Consider the following 20,933-nt stretch of genomic DNA (forward strand, 5'->3'; position numbering starts at 1 on the left):
ATATAGAGGTGGATAGTCCCATTTTTATGGGTCTGGTTACAAGTATAACCTTATCTTCAACATAGTATTTTCTTGAAACAACGTTAATGGTGTTTTATTAAGTGTATCATTATTTTAAATTGAAATATCACTTGTTAATTGCATGTAAGTGATCCTTTTATCTTTGAATATTATAAGTTTGAAATGCACAAGATTCTCATACAACTTCAATTCGGAATGCCAATTTGTTAACATTCATTTTTAGGTTTATTACGAATCTGTTATAAACATCGACAACTGAATATTTCATGTATTGTCTTGACAATTTAAAAGAGGAAGCTTCTATATAAATGTTGGAAATTAACGATAAATCAATTATACATACAAGTCTCATTTCATTTATGAAAGAAACTTTCAAGTCGAACAAAATGCAAATATACGGAATTAATATTTTTTAAATCTTTATTATTTTTACAGAAAAATTAAAATGTTTGGGGTGAGAGAGGCTCGAACTCTCGACCTCAGGATAACTCAGAAGCTATGAGACCTACGCGCTAGCCAACTGCGCCACCACCCCTTTGATAAAAATTTAAAATTTAAAATTATAGAAAATTTGATATGTAAAATTGAATTAAATGCAAAACAAATTAAGAAAGTAGTTATTAACTTACAAAAGTAAGAAAGTTTAAAAGAATAATATAAATTGATTAGAAGTAAAAAAGAATTTAATACACCAAATGAAATATATTGACATAAAATGAGGAAAGGAAAACTTAAATAACATGAGAAAAAGATTAAGAAAACTAATTCGTAAAGATAAAATCAAGTTGAAAGAAAATAATGAATATGACTTGCATCCCTTTGCAGATAATATATAATTGTATCAGAGATGTGATATCTAAAATGTTAAGCAGTCTCTTAAACAAAATCATCGGCAACTATTTATACGGGGGAAACTCACAGTGGATGATTTCTTGCATGCATTCCATCTAACATAATTCTATAATGTTATTTTAAAACTGAATCTTAAGGTTATTCATTCCTACTCGACAATAGAAACTTCTGCTTCAAATTTCATATGTTGAATTCTATGAGTTTGTTTGAACAAGTCGACAAATTTTTTCTTTTCTTTTTTTTTTACCTTTTAGAAATACAAAAATCAAAACCAAGTATGAATCGTGAAATTTTGAAGAGTAATTTCCAAATGAAATCCTTATTAGGAGTATTTGAAAACTAAAATATGGAAAGAACTTAAAGATGTATTGCTTTACAAAATTTTATTTTACTTTTTAAAATAGAAAGCATGCAGAAAACACTATAAGTTATAATCAATGGGAAAATAGGAATACATAATACTTTTTTTAGTGTGAAAATGAAAACACTTTCATCAAATAAGTCAAATCCTTGCAATGAGACATAAACTTGTTATTCGTTGGTACAGTAGTTTTGTGGCCTGTGCCTTTAAAATATTTATATTCTCCAATGATCGGGCTATGCAGTTCAAAACATTTCATCTTCATCACTATTTTGTTCTTCTTTCTCTTTCTCGTCCTTTCTTTAGCGAGTTTTCCTTCTCAGTTTATTCTAATGCTGTCTTTTGATTTTTGGGTTTTTAATTTGTGATTTTAATGGGAGAGATTAAACTTAAATAGAATGAGTTTTTAATATTTCACATATTAGAGTAACCCTAGATTTTGATTGTGTCCTTGTTATTGTAGATTGTGTCATTTTCTAATTGATAAAGCTTATTATAGATTTGCGTCTTTATTTATATGGCTCTAGATTGTTCGTAGTTTCTCAAGCGTGTTTTAGTATATTTAATACTTTTTTTACATTCTCTATTGTACCGTTAGAACCAAACTGTGATAGCATTAGTTATAAGAGTTTATGTTAATTAATTTTATTCATTTCTGCTTTATATATTTATGACTTTTTTTTACTCTACGTGATGCACTGGCTACTAATGCAGACTCAATCTTCTAATCTTTGGTCTTAAATTCCTATTTTGTCACATTCCTTTATTGTTTATGGAAATATAGAGGTGGATAGTCCCATTTTTATGGGTCTGGTTACAAGTATAACCTTATCTTCAACATAGTATTTTCTTGAAACAACGTTAATGGTGTTTTATTAAGTGTATCATTATTTTAAATTGAAATATCACTTGTTAATTGCATGTAAGTGATCCTTTTATCTTTGAATATTATAAGTTTGAAATGCACAAGATTCTCATACAACTTCAATTCGGAATGCCAATTTGTTAACATTCATTTTTAGGTTTATTACGAATCTGTTATAAACATCGACAACTGAATATTTCATGTATTGTCTTGACAATTTAAAAAGGGAAGCTTCTATATAAATGTTGGAAATTAACGATAAATCAATTATACATACAAGTCTCATTTCATTTATGAAAGAAACTTTCAAGTCGAACAAAATGCAAATATACGGAATTAATATTTTTTAAATCTTTATTATTTTTACAGAAAAATTAAAATGTTTGGGGTGAGAGAGGCTCGAACTCTCGACCTCAGGATAACTCAGAAGCTATGAGACCTACGCGCTAGCCAACTGCGCCACCACCCCTTTGATAAAAATTTAAAATTTAAAATTATAGAAAATTTGATATGTAAAATTGAATTAAATGCAAAACAAATTAAGAAAGTAGTTATTAACTTACAAAAGTAAGAAAGTTTAAAAGAATAATATAAATTGATTAGAAGTAAAAAAGAATTTAATACACCAAATGAAATATATTGACATAAAATGAGGAAAGGAAAACTTAAATAACATGAGAAAAAGATTAAGAAAACTAATTCGTAAAGATAAAATCAAGTTGAAAGAAAATAATGAATATGACTTGCATCCCTTTGCAGATAATATATAATTGTATCAGAGATGTGATATCTAAAATGTTAAGCAGTCTCTTAAACAAAATCATCGGCAACTATTTATACGGGGGAAACTCACAGTGGATGATTTCTTGCATGCATTCCATCTAACATAATTCTATAATGTTATTTTAAAACTGAATCTTAAGGTTATTCATTCCTACTCGACAATAGAAACTTCTGCTTCAAATTTCATATGTTGAATTCTATGAGTTTGTTTGAACAAGTCGACAAATTTTTTTTTTTTTTTTTTTTTACCTTTTAGAAATACAAAAATCAAAACCAAGTATGAATCGTGAAATTTTGAAGAGTAATTTCCAAATGAAATCCTTATTAGGAGTATCTGAAAACTAAAATATGGAAAGAACTTAAAGATGTATTGCTTTACAAAATTTTATTTTACTTTTTAAAATAGAAAGCATGCAGAAAACACTATAAGTTATAATCAATGGGAAAATAGGAAATACATAACACTTTTTTTAAGTGTGAAAATGAAAACACTTTCATCAAATAAGTCAAATCCTTGCAATGAGACATAAACTTGTTATTCGTTGGTACAGTAGTTTTGTGGCCTGTGCCTTTAAAATATTTATATTCTCCAATGATCGGGCTATGCAGTTCAAAACATTTCATCTTCATCACTATTTTGTTCTTCTTTCTCTTTCTCGTCCTTTCTTTAGCGAGTTTTCCTTCTCAGTTTATTCTAATGCTGTCTTTTGATTTTTGGGTTTTTAATTTGTGATTTTAATGGGAGAGATTAAACTTAAATAGAATGAGTTTTTAATATTTCACATATTAGAGTAACCCTAGATTTTGATTGTGTCCTTGTTATTGTAGATTGTGTCATTTTCTAATTGATAAAGCTTATTATAGATTTGCGTCTTTATTTATATGGCTCTAGATTGTTCGTAGTTTCTCAAGCGTGTTTTAGTATATTTAATACTTTTTTTACATTCTCTATTGTACCGTTAGAACCAAACTGTGATAGCATTAGTTATAAGAGTTTATGTTAATTAATTTTATTCATTTCTGCTTTATATATTTATGACTTTTTTTTACTCTACGTGATGCACTGGCTACTAATGCAGACTCAATCTTCTAATCTTTGGTCTTAAATTCCTATTTTGTCACATTCCTTTATTGTTTATGGAAATATAGAGGTGGATAGTCCCATTTTTATGGGTCTGGTTACAAGTATAACCTTATCTTCAACATAGTATTTTCTTGAAACAACGTTAATGGTGTTTTATTAAGTGTATCATTATTTTAAATTGAAATATCACTTGTTAATTGCATGTAAGTGATCCTTTTATCTTTGAATATTATAAGTTTGAAATGCACAAGATTCTCATACAACTTCAATTCGGAATGCCAATTTGTTAACATTCATTTTTAGGTTTATTACGAATCTGTTATAAACATCGACAACTGAATATTTCATGTATTGTCTTGACAATTTAAAAAGGGAAGCTTCTATATAAATGTTGGAAATTAACGATAAATCAATTATACATACAAGTCTCATTTCATTTATGAAAGAAACTTTCAAGTCGAACAAAATGCAAATATACGGAATTAATATTTTTTAAATCTTTATTATTTTTACAGAAAAATTAAAATGTTTGGGGTGAGAGAGGCTCGAACTCTCGACCTCAGGATAACTCAGAAGCTATGAGACCTACGCGCTAGCCAACTGCGCCACCACCCCTTTGATAAAATTTTAAAATTTAAAATTATAGAAAATTTGATATGTAAAATTGAATTAAATGCAAAACAAATTAAGAAAGTAGTTATTAACTTACAAAAGTAAGAAAGTTTAAAAGAATAATATAAATTGATTAGAAGTAAAAAAGAATTTAATACACCAAATGAAATATATTGACATAAAATGAGGAAAGGAAAACTTAAATAACATGAGAAAAAGATTAAGAAAACTAATTCGTAAAGATAAAATCAAGTTGAAAGAAAATAATGAATATGACTTGCATCCCTTTGCAGATAATATATAATTGTATCAGAGATGTGATATCTAAAATGTTAAGCAGTCTCTTAAACAAAATCATCGGCAACTATTTATACGGGGGAAACTCACAGTGGATGATTTCTTGCATGCATTCCATCTAACATAATTCTATAATGTTATTTTAAAACTGAATCTTAAGGTTATTCATTCCTACTCGACAATAGAAACTTCTGCTTCAAATTTCATATGTTGAATTCTATGAGTTTGTTTGAACAAGTCGACAAATTTTTTTTTTTTTTTTTTTTACCTTTTAGAAATACAAAAATCAAAACCAAGTATGAATCGTGAAACTTTGAAGAGTAATTTCCAAATGAAATCCTTATTAGGAGTATCTGAAAACTAAAATATGGAAAGAACTTAAAGATGTATTGCTTTACAAAATTTTATTTTACTTTTTAAAATAGAAAGCATGCAGAAAACACTATAAGTTATAATCAATGGGAAAATAGGAAATACATAACACTTTTTTTAAGTGTGAAAATGAAAACACTTTCATCAAATAAGTCAAATCCTTGCAATGAGACATAAACTTGTTATTCGTTGGTACAGTAGTTTTGTGGCCTGTGCCTTTAAAATATTTATATTCTCCAATGATCGGGCTATGCAGTTCAAAACATTTCATCTTCATCACTATTTTGTTCTTCTTTCTCTTTCTCGTCCTTTCTTTAGCGAGTTTTCCTTCTCAGTTTATTCTAATGCTGTCTTTTGATTTTTGGGTTTTTAATTTGTGATTTTAATGGGAGAGATTAAACTTAAATAGAATGAGTTTTTAATATTTCACATATTAGAGTAACCCTAGATTTTGATTGTGTCCTTGTTATTGTAGATTGTGTCATTTTCTAATTGATAAAGCTTATTATAGATTTGCGTCTTTATTTATATGGCTCTAGATTGTTCGTAGTTTCTCAAGCGTGTTTTAGTATATTTAATACTTTTTTTACATTCTCTATTGTACCGTTAGAACCAAACTGTGATAGCATTAGTTATAAGAGTTTATGTTAATTAATTTTATTCATTTCTGCTTTATATATTTATGACTTTTTTTTACTCTACGTGATGCACTGGCTACTAATGCAGACTCAATCTTCTAATCTTTGGTCTTAAATTCCTATTTTGTCACATTCCTTTATTGTTTATGGAAATATAGAGGTGGATAGTCCCATTTTTATGGGTCTGGTTACAAGTATAACCTTATCTTCAACATAGTATTTTCTTGAAACAACGTTAATGGTGTTTTATTAAGTGTATCATTATTTTAAATTGAAATATCACTTGTTAATTGCATGTAAGTGATCCTTTTATCTTTGAATATTATAAGTTTGAAATGCACAAGATTCTCATACAACTTCAATTCGGAATGCCAATTTGTTAACATTCATTTTTAGGTTTATTACGAATCTGTTATAAACATCGACAACTGAATATTTCATGTATTGTCTTGACAATTTAAAAAGGGAAGCTTCTATATAAATGTTGGAAATTAACGATAAATCAATTATACATACAAGTCTCATTTCATTTATGAAAGAAACTTTCAAGTCGAACAAAATGCAAATATACGGAATTAATATTTTTTAAATCTTTATTATTTTTACAGAAAAATTAAAATGTTTGGGGTGAGAGAGGCTCGAACTCTCGACCTCAGGATAACTCAGAAGCTATGAGACCTACGCGCTAGCCAACTGCGCCACCACCCCTTTGATAAAAATTTAAATTTTAAAATTATAGAAAATTTGATATGTAAAATTGAATTAAATGCAAAACAAATTAAGAAAGTAGTTTTTAACTTACAAAAGTAAGAAAGTTTAAAAGAATAATATAAATTGATTAGAAGTAAAAAAGAATTTAATACACCAAATGAAATATATTGACATAAAATGAGGAAAGAAAAACTTAAATAACATGAGAAAAAGATTAAGAAAACTAATTCGTAAAGATAAAATCAAGTTGAAAGAAAATAATGAATATGACTTGCATCCCTTTGCAGATAATATATAATTGTATCAGAGATGTGATATCTAAAATGTTAAGCAGTCTCTTAAACAAAATCATCGGCAACTATTTATACGGGGGAAACTCACAGTGGATGATTTCTTGCATGCATTCCATCTAACATAATTCTATAATGTTATTTTAAAACTGAATCTTAAGGTTATTCATTCCTACTCGACAATAGAAACTTCTGCTTCAAATTTCATATGTTGAATTCTATGAGTTTGTTTGAACAAGTCGACAAATTTTTTCTTTTCTTTTTTTTTTACCTTTTAGAAATACAAAAATCAAAACCAAGTATGAATCGTGAAATTTTGAAGAGTAATTTCCAAATGAAATCCTTATTAGGAGTATCTGAAAACTAAAATATGGAAAGAACTTAAAGATGTATTGCTTTACAAAATTTTATTTTACTTTTTAAAATAGAAAGCATGCAGAAAACACTATAAGTTATAATCAATGGGAAAATAGGAAATACATAATACTTTTTTTAGTGTGAAAATGAAAACACTTTCATCAAATAAGTCAAATCCTTGCAATGAGACATAAACTTGTTATTCGTTGGTACAGTAGTTTTGTGGCCTGTGCCTTTAAAATATTTATATTCTCCAATGATCGGGCTATGCAGTTCAAAACATTTCATCTTCATCACTATTTTGTTCTTCTTTCTCTTTCTCGTCCTTTCTTTAGCGAGTTTTCCTTCTCAGTTTATTCTAATGCTGTCTTTTGATTTTTGGGTTTTTAATTTGTGATTTTAATGGGAGAGATTAAACTTAAATAGAATGAGTTTTTAATATTTCACATATTAGAGTAACCCTAGATTTTGATTGTGTCCTTGTTATTGTAGATTGTGTCATTTTCTAATTGATAAAGCTTATTATAGATTTGCGTCTTTATTTATATGGCTCTAGATTGTTCGTAGTTTCTCAAGCGTGTTTTAGTATATTTAATACTTTTTTTACATTCTCTATTGTACCGTTAGAACCAAACTGTGATAGCATTAGTTATAAGAGTTTATGTTAATTAATTTTATTCATTTCTGCTTTATATATTTATGACTTTTTTTTACTCTACGTGATGCACTGGCTACTAATGCAGACTCAATCTTCTAATCTTTGGTCTTAAATTCCTATTTTGTCACATTCCTTTATTGTTTATGGAAATATAGAGGTGGATAGTCCCATTTTTATGGGTCTGGTTACAAGTATAACCTTATCTTCAACATAGTATTTTCTTGAAACAACGTTAATGGTGTTTTATTAAGTGTATCATTATTTTAAATTGAAATATCACTTGTTAATTGCATGTAAGTGATCCTTTTATCTTTGAATATTATAAGTTTGAAATGCACAAGATTCTCATACAACTTCAATTCGGAATGCCAATTTGTTAACATTCATTTTTAGGTTTATTACGAATCTGTTATAAACATCGACAACTGAATATTTCATGTATTGTCTTGACAATTTAAAAAGGGAAGCTTCTATATAAATGTTGGAAATTAACGATAAATCAATTATACATACAAGTCTCATTTCATTTATGAAAGAAACTTTCAAGTCGAACAAAATGCAAATATACGGAATTAATATTTTTTAAATCTTTATTATTTTTACAGAAAAATTAAAATGTTTGGGGTGAGAGAGGCTCGAACTCTCGACCTCAGGATAACTCAGAAGCTATGAGACCTACGCGCTAGCCAACTGCGCCACCACCCCTTTGATAAAAATTTAAAATTTAAAATTATAGAAAATTTGATATGTAAAATTGAATTAAATGCAAAACAAATTAAGAAAGTAGTTATTAACTTACAAAAGTAAGAAAGTTTAAAAGAATAATATAAATTGATTAGAAGTAAAAAAGAATTTAATACACCAAATGAAATATATTGACATAAAATGAGGAAAGGAAAACTTAAATAACATGAGAAAAAGATTAAGAAAACTAATTCGTAAAGATAAAATCAAGTTGAAAGAAAATAATGAATATGACTTGCATCCCTTTGCAGATAATATATAATTGTATCAGAGATGTGATATCTAAAATGTTAAGCAGTCTCTTAAACAAAATCATCGGCAACTATTTATACGGGGGAAACTCACAGTGGATGATTTCTTGCATGCATTCCATCTAACATAATTCTATAATGTTATTTTAAAACTGAATCTTAAGGTTATTCATTCCTACTCGACAATAGAAACTTCTGCTTCAAATTTCATATGTTGAATTCTATGAGTTTGTTTGAACAAGTCGACAAATTTTTTCTTTTCTTTTTTTTTTACCTTTTAGAAATACAAAAATCAAAACCAAGTATGAATCGTGAAATTTTGAAGAGTAATTTCCAAATGAAATCCTTATTAGGAGTATCTGAAAACTAAAATATGGAAAGAACTTAAAGATGTATTGCTTTACAAAATTTTATTTTACTTTTTAAAATAGAAAGCATGCAGAAAACACTATAAGTTATAATCAATGGGAAAATAGGAAATACATAATACTTTTTTTAGTGTGAAAATGAAAACACTTTCATCAAATAAGTCAAATCCTTGCAATGAGACATAAACTTGTTATTCGTTGGTACAGTAGTTTTGTGGCCTGTGCCTTTAAAATATTTATATTCTCCAATGATCGGGCTATGCAGTTCAAAACATTTCATCTTCATCACTATTTTGTTCTTCTTTCTCTTTCTCGTCCTTTCTTTAGCGAGTTTTCCTTCTCAGTTTATTCTAATGCTGTCTTTTGATTTTTGGGTTTTTAATTTGTGATTTTAATGGGAGAGATTAAACTTAAATAGAATGAGTTTTTAATATTTCACATATTAGAGTAACCCTAGATTTTGATTGTGTCCTTGTTATTGTAGATTGTGTCATTTTCTAATTGATAAAGCTTATTATAGATTTGCGTCTTTATTTATATGGCTCTAGATTGTTCGTAGTTTCTCAAGCGTGTTTTAGTATATTTAATACTTTTTTTACATTCTCTATTGTACCGTTAGAACCAAACTGTGATAGCATTAGTTATAAGAGTTTATGTTAATTAATTTTATTCATTTCTGCTTTATATATTTATGACTTTTTTTTACTCTACGTGATGCACTGGCTACTAATGCAGACTCAATCTTCTAATCTTTGGTCTTAAATTCCTATTTTGTCACATTCCTTTATTGTTTATGTAAATATAGAGGTGGATAGTCCCATTTTTATGGGTCTGGTTACAAGTATAACCTTATCTTCAACATAGTATTTTCTTGAAACAACGTTAATGGTGTTTTATTAAGTGTATCATTATTTTAAATTGAAATATCACTTGTTAATTGCATGTAAGTGATCCTTTTATCTTTGAATATTATAAGTTTGAAATGCACAAGATTCTCATACAACTTCAATTCGGAATGCCAATTTGTTAACATTCATTTTTAGGTTTATTACGAATCAATTAACGATAAATCAATTATACATACAAGTCTCACTTCATTTATGAAAGAAACTTTCAAGTCGAACAAAATGCAAATATACGGAATTAATATTTTTTAAATCTTTATTATTTTTACAGAAAAATTAAAATGTTTGGGGTGAGAGAGGCTCGAACTCTCGACCTCAGGATAACTCAAAAGCTATGAGACCTACCCGCTAGCCAACTGCGCCACCACCCCTTTGATAAAAATTTAAAATTTAAAATTATAGAAAATTTGATATGTAAAATTGAATTAAATGCAAAACAAATTAAGAAAGTAGTTATTAACTTACAAAAGTAAGAAAGTTTAAAAGAATAATAAAATTGATTAGAAGTAAAAAAGAATTTAATACACCAAATGAAATATATTGACATAAAATGAGGAAAGGAAAACTTAAATAACATGAGAAAAAGATTAAGAAAACTAATTCGTAAAGATAAAATCAAGTTGAAAGAAAATAATGAATATGACTTGCATCCCTTTGCAGATAATATATAATTGTATCAGAGATGTGATATCTAAAATGTTAAGCAGTCTCTTAAACAAAATCATCGGCAACTATTTATACGGGGGAAACTCACAGTGGATGATTTCTTGCATGCATTCCATCTAACATAATTCTATAATGTTATTTTAAAACTGAATCTTAAGGTTATTCATTCCTACTCGACAATAGAAACTTCTGCTTCAAATTTCATATGTTGAATTCTATGAGTTTGTTTGAACAAGTCGACAAATTTTTTCTTTTCTTTTTTTTTTTACCTTTTAGAAATACAAAAATCAAAACCAAGTATGAATCGTGAAATTTTGAAGAGTAATTTCCAAATGAAATCCTTATTAGGAGTATCTGAAAACTAAAATATGGAAAGAACTTAAAGATGTATTGCTTTACAAAATTTTATTTTACTTTTTAAAATAGAAAGCATGCAGAAAACACTATAAGTTATAATCAATGGGAAATAGGAAATACATAATACTTTTTTTAGTGTGAAAATGAAAACACTTTCATCAAATAAGTCAAATCCTTGCAATGAGACATAAACTTGTTATTCGTTGGTACAGTAGTTTTGTGGCCTGTGCCTTTAAAATATTTATATTCTCCAATGATCGGGCTATGCAGTTCAAAACATTTCATCTTCATCACTATTTTGTTCTTCTTTCTCTTTCTCGTCCTTTCTTTAGCGAGTTTTCCTTCTCAGTTTATTCTAATGCTGTCTTTTGATTTTTGGGTTTTTAATTTGTGATTTTAATGGGAGAGATTAAACTTAAATAGAATGAGTTTTTAATATTTCACATATTAGAGTAACCCTAGATTTTGATTGTGTCCTTGTTATTGTAGATTGTGTCATTTTCTAATTGATAAAGCTTATTATAGATTTGCGTCTTTATTTATATGGCTCTAGATTGTTCGTAGTTTCTCAAGCGTGTTTTAGTATATTTAATACTTTTTTTACATTCTCTATTGTACCGTTAGAACCAAACTGTGATAGCATTAGTTATAAGAGTTTATGTTAATTAATTTTATTCATTTCTGCTTTATATATTTATGACTTTTTTTTACTCTACGTGATGCACTGGCTACTAATGCAGACTCAATCTTCTAATCTTTGGTCTTAAATTCCTATTTTGTCACATTCCTTTATTGTTTATGGAAATATAGAGGTGGATAGTCCCATTTTTATGGGTCTGGTTACAAGTATAACCTTATCTTCAACATAGTATTTTCTTGAAACAACGTTAATGGTGTTTTATTAAGTGTATCATTATTTTAAATTGAAATATCACTTGTTAATTGCATGTAAGTGATCCTTTTATCTTTGAATATTATAAGTTTGAAATGCACAAGATTCTCATACAACTTCAATTCGGAATGCCAATTTGTTAACATTCATTTTTAGGTTTATTACGAATCTGTTATAAACATCGACAACTGAATATTTCATGTATTGTCTTGACAATTTAAAAAGGGAAGCTTCTATATAAATGTTGGAAATTAACGATAAATCAATTATACATACAAGTCTCACTTCATTTATGAAAGAAACTTTCAAGTCGAACAAAATGCAAATATACGGAATTAATATTTTTTAAATCTTTATTATTTTTACAGAAAAATTAAAATGTTTGGGGTGAGAGAGGCTCGAAATCTCGACCTCAGGATAACTCAGAAGCTATGAGACCTACGCGCTAGCCAACTGCGCCACCACCCCTTTGATAAAAATTTAAATTTAAAATTATAGAAAATTTGATATGTAAAATTGAATTAAATGCAAAACAAATTAAGAAAGTAGTTATTAACTTACAAAAGTAAGAAAGTTTAAAAGAATAATATAAATTGATTAGAAGTAAAAAAGAATTTAATACACCAAATGAAATATATTGACATAAAATGAGGAAAGGAAAACTTAAATAACATGAGAAAAAGATTAAGAAAACTAATTCGTAAAGATAAAATCAAGTTGAAAGAAAATAATGAATATGACTTGCATCCCTTTGCAGATAATATATAATTATATCAGAGATGTGATATCTAAAATGTTAAGCAGTCTCTTAAACAAAATCATCGGCAACTATTTATACGGGGGAAACTCACAGTGGATGATTTCTTGCATGCATTCCATCTAACATAATTCTATAATGTTATTTTAAAACTGAATCTTAAGGTTATTCATTCCTACTCGACAATAGAAACTTCTGCTTCAAATTTCATATGTTGAATTCTATTAGTTTGTTTGAACAAGTCGACAAATTTTTTCTTTTCTTTTTTTTTTTACCTTTTAGAAATACAAAAATCAAAACCAAGTATGAATCGTGAAATTTTGAAGAGTAATTTCCAAATGAAATCCTTATTAGGAGTATCTGAAAACTAAAATATGGAAAGAACTTAAAGATGTATTGCTTTACAAAATTTTATTTTACTTTTTAAAATAGAAAGCATGCAGAAAACACTATAAGTTATAATCAATGGGAAAATAGAAAATACATAATACTTTTTTTAAGTGTGAAAATGAAAACACTTTCATCAAATAAGTCAAATCCTTGCAATGAGACATAAACTTGTTATTCGTTGGTACAGTAGTTTTGTGGCCTGTGCCTTTAAAATATTTATATTCTCCAATGATCGGGCTATGCAGTTCAAAACATTTCATCTTCATCACTATTTTGTTCTTCTTTCTCTTTCTCGTCCTTTCTTTAGCGAGTTTTCCTTCTCAGTTTATTCTAATGCTGTCTTTTGATTTTTGGGTTTTTAATTTGTGATTTTAATGGGAGAGATTAAACTTAAATGGAATGAGCTTTTAAAATTTCACATATTAGAGTAACCCTAGATTTATATTGTGTCCTTGTTATTGTAGATTGTGTCATTTTCTAATTGATAAAGCTTATTATAGATTTGCGTCTTTATTTATATGGCTCTAGATTGTTCGTAGTTTCTCAAGCGTGTTTTAGTATATTTAATACTTTTTTTACATTCTCTATTGTACCGTTAGAACCAAACTGTGATAGCATTAGTTATAAGAGTTTATGTTAATTAATTTTATTCATTTCTGCTTTATATATTTATGACTTTTTTTTACTCTACGTGATGCACTGGCTACTAATGCAGACTCAATCTTCTAATCTTTGGTTTTAAATTCCTATTTTGTCACATTCCTTTATTGTTTATGGAAATATAGAGGTGGATAGTCCCATTTTTATGGGTAATATAAATGTTGGAAATTAACGATAAATCAATTATACATACAAGTCTCATTTCATTTATGAAAGAAACTTTCAAGTCGAACAAAATGCAAATATACGGAATTAATATTTTTTAAATCTTTATTATTTTTACAGAAAAATTAAAATATTTGGGGTGAGAGAGGCTCAAACTCTCGACCTCAGGACAACTCAGAATCTATGAGACCTACGTGCTAGCCAACTGCGCCACCACCCCTTTGACAAAAATTTAAAATTTAAAATTATAGAAAATTTGATATGTAAAATTGAATTAAATGCAAAACAAATTAAAAAAGTAGTTATTAACTTACAAAAGTAAGAAAGTTTAAAAGAATAATATAAATTGATTAGAAGTAAAAAAGAATTTAATACACCAAATGAAATATATTGACATAAAATGAGGAAAGGAAAACTTAAATAACATGAGAAAAAGATTAAGAAAACTAATTCGTAAAGATAAAATCAAGTTGAAAGAAAATAATGAATATGACTTGCATCCCTTTGCAGATAATATATAATTGTATCAGAGATGTGATATCTAAAATGTTAAGCAGTCTCTTAAACAAAATCATCGGCAACTATTTATACGGGGGAAACTCACAGTGGATGATTTCTTGCATGCATTCCATCTAACATAATTCTATAATGTTATTTTAAAACTGAATCTTAAGGTTATTCATTCCTACTCGACAATAGAAACTTCTGCTTCAAATTTCATATGTTGAATTATATGAGTTTGTTTGAACAAGTCGACAAATTTTTTCTTTTCTTTTTTTTTTACCTTTTAGAAATACAAAAATCAAAACCAAGTATGAATCGTGAAATTTTGAAGAGTAATTTCCAAATGAAATCCTTATTAGGAGTATCTGAAAACTAAAATATGGAAAGAACTTAAAGATGTATTGCTTTACAAAATTTTATTTTACTTTTTAAAATAGAAAGCATGCAGAAAACACTATAAGTTATAATCAATGGGAAAATAGGAAATACATAATACTTTTTTTAAGTGTGAAAATGAAAACACTTTCATCAAATAAGTCAAATCCTTGCAATGAGACATAAACTTGTTATTCGTTGGTACAGTAGTTTTGTGGCCTATGCCTTTAAAATATTTATATTCTCCAATGATCGGGCTATGCAGTTCAAAACATTTCATCTTCATCACTATTTTGTTCTTCTTTCTCTTTCTCGTCCTTTCTTTAGCGAGTTTTCCTTCTCAGTTTATTCTAATGCTGTCTTTTGATTTTTGGGTTTTTAATTTGTGATTTTAATGGGAGAGATTAAACTTAAATAGAATGAGTTTTTAATATTTCACATATTAGAGTAACCCTAGATTTTGATTGTGTCCTTGTTATTGTAGATTGTGTCATTTTCTAATTGATAAAGCTTATTATAGATTTGCGTCTTTATTTATATGGCTCTAGATTGTTCGTAGTTTCTCAAGCGTGTTTTAGTATATTTAATACTTTTTTTACATTCTCTATTGTACCGTTAGAACCAAACTGTGATAGCATTAGTTATAAGAGTTTATGTTAATTAATTTTATTCATTTCTGCTTTATATATTTATGACTTTTTTTTACTCTACGTGATGCACTGGCTACTAATGCAGACTCAATCTTCTAATCTTTGGTCTTAAATTCCTATTTTGTCACATTCCTTTATTGTTTATGTAAATATAGAGGTGGATAGTCCCATTTTTATGGGTCTGGTTACAAGTATAACCTTATCTTCAACATAGTATTTTCTTGAAACAACGTTAATGGTGTTTTATTAAGTGTATCATTATTTTAAATTGAAATATCACTTGTTAATTGCATGTAAGTGATCCTTTTATCTTTGAATATTATAAGTTTGAAATGCACAAGATTCTCATACAACTTCAATTCGGAATGCCAATTTGTTAACATTCATTTTTAGGTTTATTACGAATCTGTTATAAACATCGACAACTGAATATTTCATGTATTGTCTTGACAATTTAAAAAGGGAAGCTTCTATATAAATGTTGAAAATTAACGATAAATCAATTATACATACAAGTCTCACTTCATTTATGAAAGAAACTTTCAAGTCGAACAAAATGCAAATATACGGAATTAATATTTTTTAAATCTTTATTATTTTTACAGAAAAATTAAAATGTTTGGGGTGAGAGAGGCTCGAACTCTCGACCTCAGGATAACTCAAAAGCTATGAGACCTACCCGCTAGCCAACTGCGCCACCACCCCTTTGATAAAAATTTAAAATTTAAAATTATAGAAAATTTGATATGTAAAATTGAATTAAATGCAAAACAAATTAAGAAAGTAGTTATTAACTTACAAAAGTAAGAAAGTTTAAAAGAATAATATAAATTGATTAGAAGTAAAAAAAGAATTTAATACACCAAATGAAATATATTGACATAAAATGAGGAAAGGAAAACTTAAATAACATGAGAAAAAGATTAAGAAAACTAATTCGTAAAGATAAAATCAAGTTGAAAGAAAATAATGAATATGACTTGCATCCCTTTGCAGATAATATATAATTGTATCAGAGATGTGATATCTAAAATGTTAAGCAGTCTCTTAAACAAAATCATCGGACCCTATTTATACGGGGGAAACTCACAGTGGATGATTTCTTGCATGCATTCCATCTAACATAATTCTATAATGTTATTTTAAAACTGAATCTTAAGGTTATTCATTCCTACTCGACAATAGAAACTTCCGCTTCAAATTTCATATGTTGAATTCTATGAGTTTGTGTGAACAAGTCGACAAATTTTTTCTTTTCTTTTTTTTTTTACCTTTTAGAAATACCAAAATCAAAACCAAGTATGAATCGTGAAATTTTGAAGAGTAATTTCCAAATGAAATCCTTATTAGGAGTATCTGAAAACTAAAATATGGAAAGAACTTAAAGATGTATTGCTTTACAAAATTTTATTTTACTTTTTAAAATAGAAAGCATGCAGAAAACACTATAAGTTATAATCAATGGGGAAATAGGAAATACATAATACTCTTTTTTAGTGTGAAAATGAAAACACTTTCATCAAATAAGTCAAATCCTTGCAATGAGACATAAACTTGTTATTCGTTGGTACAGTAGTTTTGTGGCCTGTGCCTTTAAAATACTGATATTCTCCAATGATCGGGCTATGCAGTTCAAAACATTTCATCTTCATCACTATTTTGTTCTTCTTTCTCTTTCTCGTCCTTTCTTTAGCAAGTTTTCCTTCTCAGTTTATTGTAATGCTGTCTTTTGATTTTTAGGGTTTTTAATTTGTGATTTTAATGGGAGAGATTAAACTTAAATAGAATGAGTTTTTAATATTTCACATATTAGAGTAACCCTAGATTTTGATTGTGTCCTTGTTATTGTAGATTGTGTCATTTTCTAATTGATAAAGCTTATTATAGATTTGCGTCTTTATTTATATGGCTCTAGATTGTTCGTAGTTTCTCAAGCGTGTTTTAGTATATTTAATACTTTTTTTACATTCTCTATTGTACCGTTAGAACCAAACTGTGATAGCATTAGTTATAAGAGTTTATGTTAATTAATTTTATTCATTTCTGCTTTATATATTTATGACTTTTTTTTACTCTACGTGATGCACTGGCTACTAATGCAGACTCAATCTTCTAATCTTTGGTCTTAAATTCCTATTTTGTCACATTCCTTTATTGTTTATGGAAATATAGAGGTGGATAGTCCCATTTTTATGGGTCTGGTTACAAGTATAACCTTATCTTCAACATAGTATTTTCTTGAAACAACGTTAATGGTGTTTTATTAAGTGTATCATTATTTTAAATTGAAATATCACTTGTTAATTGCATGTAAGTGATCCTTTTATCTTTGAATATTATAAGTTTGAAATGCACAAGATTCTCATACAACTTCAATTCGGAATGCCAATTTGTTAACATTCATTTTTAGGTTTATTACGAATCTGTTATAAACATCGACAACTGAATATTTCATGTATTGTCTTGACAATTTAAAAAGGGAAGCTTCTATATAAATGTTGGAAATTAACGATAAATCAATTATACATACAAGTCTCACTTCATTTATGAAAGAAACTTTCAAGTCGAACAAAATGCAAATATACGGAATTAATATTTTTTAAATCTTTATTATTTTTACAGAAAAATTAAAATGTTTGGGGTGAGAGAGGCTCGAAATCTCGACCTCAGGATAACTCAGAAGCTATGAGACCTACGCGCTAGCCAACTGCGCCACCACCCCTTTGATAAAAATTTAAAATTTAAAATTATAGAAAATTTGATATGTAAAATTGAATTAAATGCAAAACAAATTAAGAAAGTAGTTATTAACTTACAAAAGTAAGAAAGTTTAAAAGAATAATATAAATTGATTAGAAGTAAAAAAGAATTTAATACACCAAATGAAATATATTGACATAAAATGAGGAAAGGAAAACTTAAATAACATGAGAAAAAGATTAAGAAAACTAATTCGTAAAGATAAAATCAAGTTGAAAGAAAATAATGAATATGACTTGCATCCCTTTGCAGATAATATATAATTATATCAGAGATGTGATATCTAAAATGTTAAGCAGTCTCTTAAACAAAATCATCGGCAACTATTTATACGGGGGAAACTCACAGTGGATGATTTCTTGCATGCATTCCATCTAACATAATTCTATAATGTTATTTTAAAACTGAATCTTAAGGTTATTCATTCCTACTCGACAATAGAAACTTCTGCTTCAAATTTCATATGTTGAATTCTATTAGTTTGTTTGAACAAGTCGACAAATTTTTTCTTTTCTTTTTTTTTTACCTTTTAGAAATACAAAAATCAAAACCAAGTATGAATCGTGAAATTTTGAAGAGTAATTTCCAAATGAAATCCTTATTAGGAGTATCTGAAAACTAAAATATGGAAAGAACTTAAAGATGTATTGCTTTACAAAATTTTATTTTACTTTTTAAAATAGAAAGCATGCAGAAAACACTATAAGTTATAATCAATGGGAAAATAGGAAATACATAATACTTTTTTTAAGTGTGAAAATGAAAACACTTTCATCAAATAAGTCAAATCCTTGCAATGAGACATAAACTTGTTATTCGTTGGTACAGTAGTTTTGTGGCCTGTGCCTTTAAAATATTTATATTCTCCAATGATCGGGCTATGCAATTCAAAACATTTCATCTTCATCACTATTTTGTTCTTCTTTCTCTTTCTCGTCCTTTCTTTCGCGAGTTTTCCTTCTCAGTTTATTCTAATGCTGTCTTTTGATTTTTGGGTTTTTAATTTGTGATTTTAATGGGAGAGATTAAACTTAAATGGAATGAGCTTTTAATATTTCACATATTAGAGTAACCCTAGATTTATATTGTGTCCTTGTTATTGTAGATTGTGTCATTTTCTAATTGATAAAGCTTATTATAGATTTGCGTCTTTATTTATATGGCTCTAGATTGTTCGTAGTTTCTCAAGCGTGTTTTAGTATATTTAATACGTTTTTTACATTCTCTATTGTACCGTTAGAACCAAACTGTGATAGCATTAGTTATAAGAGTTTATGTTAATTAATTTTATTCATTTCTGCTTTATATATTTATGACTTTTTTTTACTCTACGTGATGCACTGGCTACTAATGCAGACTCAATCTTCTAATCTTTGGTTTTAAATTCCTATTTTGTCACATTCCTTTATTGTTTATGGAAATATAGAGGTGGATAGTCCCATTTTTATGGGTAATATAAATGTTGGAAATTAACGATAAATCAATTATACATACAAGTCTCATTTCATTTATGAAAGAAACTTTCAAGTCGAACAAAATGCAAATATACGGAATTAATATTTTTTAAATCTTTATTATTTTTACAGAAAAATTAAAATATTTGGGGTGAGAGAGGCTCAAACTCTCGACCTCAGGACAACTCAGAATCTATGAGACCTACGTGCTAGCCAACTGCGCCACCACCCCTTTGACAAAAATTAAAATTTAAAATTATAGAAAATTTGATATGTAAAATTGAATTAAATGCAAAACAAATTAAAAAGTAGTTATTAACTTACAAAAGTAAGAAAGTTTAAAAGAATAATATAAATTGATTAGAAGTAAAAAAGAATTTAATACACCAAATGAAATATATTGACATAAAATGAGGAAAGGAAAACTTAAATAACATGAGAAAAAGATTAAGAAAACTAATTCGTAAAGATAAAATCAAGTTGAAAGAAAATAATGAATATGACTTGCATCCCTTTGCAGATAATATATAATTGTATCAGAGATGTGATATCTAAAATGTTAAGCAGTCTCTTAAACAAAATCATCGGCAACTATTTATACGGGGGAAACTCACAGTGGATGATTTCTTGCATGCATTCCATCTAACATAATTCTATAATGTTATTTTAAAACTGAATCTTAAGGTTATTCATTCCTACTCGACAATAGAAACTTCTGCTTCAAATTTCATATGTTGAATTATATGAGTTTGTTTGAACAAGTCGACAAATTTTTTCTTTTCTTTTTTTTTTACCTTTTAGAAATACAAAAATCAAAACCAAGTATGAATCGTGAAATTTTGAAGAGTAATTGCCAAATGAAATCCTTATTAGGAGTATCTGAAAACTAAAATATGGAAAGAACTTAAAGATGTATTGCTTTACAAAATTTTATTTTACTTTTTAAAATAGAAAGCATGCAGAAAACACTATAAGTTATAATCAATGGGAAAATAGGAAATACATAATACTTTTTTTAAGTGTGAAAATGAAAACACTTTCATCAAATAAGTCAAATCCTTGCAATGAGACATAAACTTGTTATTCGTTGGTACAGTAGTTTTGTGGCCTATGCCTTTAAAATATTTATATTCT

At 27.4% G+C, this 20,933-nt stretch overlaps 5 non-coding genes across 5 annotated transcripts; all 5 read right to left on the minus strand.

The window, feature by feature from the left end:
- Window positions 1-471: 471 nt before the first annotated feature.
- Window positions 472-556, minus strand: TRNAM-CAU (transfer RNA methionine (anticodon CAU)). The gene is given in 2 exon segments: window positions 472-507; window positions 519-556. It is a non-coding gene; the product is annotated as a tRNA-Met (tRNA).
- A 1,927-nt stretch (window positions 557-2,483) lies between these two features.
- TRNAM-CAU (transfer RNA methionine (anticodon CAU)) lies at window positions 2,484-2,568 on the minus strand. The gene is given in 2 exon segments: window positions 2,484-2,519; window positions 2,531-2,568. It is a non-coding gene; the product is annotated as a tRNA-Met (tRNA).
- A 1,928-nt stretch (window positions 2,569-4,496) lies between these two features.
- TRNAM-CAU (transfer RNA methionine (anticodon CAU)) lies at window positions 4,497-4,581 on the minus strand. The gene is given in 2 exon segments: window positions 4,497-4,532; window positions 4,544-4,581. It is a non-coding gene; the product is annotated as a tRNA-Met (tRNA).
- Window positions 4,582-6,508: 1,927 nt separating this feature from the next.
- Window positions 6,509-6,593, minus strand: TRNAM-CAU (transfer RNA methionine (anticodon CAU)). The gene is given in 2 exon segments: window positions 6,509-6,544; window positions 6,556-6,593. It is a non-coding gene; the product is annotated as a tRNA-Met (tRNA).
- Window positions 6,594-8,521: 1,928 nt separating this feature from the next.
- TRNAM-CAU (transfer RNA methionine (anticodon CAU)) lies at window positions 8,522-8,606 on the minus strand. Its single transcript is given in 2 exon segments — window positions 8,522-8,557; window positions 8,569-8,606. It is a non-coding gene; the product is annotated as a tRNA-Met (tRNA).
- Window positions 8,607-20,933: the final 12,327 nt, after the last annotated feature.

The sequence above is a fragment of the Lathyrus oleraceus genome, chromosome 3, assembly GCF_024323335.1.
Source record: "Lathyrus oleraceus cultivar Zhongwan6 chromosome 3, CAAS_Psat_ZW6_1.0, whole genome shotgun sequence".
Taxonomy (NCBI): domain Eukaryota; kingdom Viridiplantae; phylum Streptophyta; class Magnoliopsida; order Fabales; family Fabaceae; genus Lathyrus; species Lathyrus oleraceus.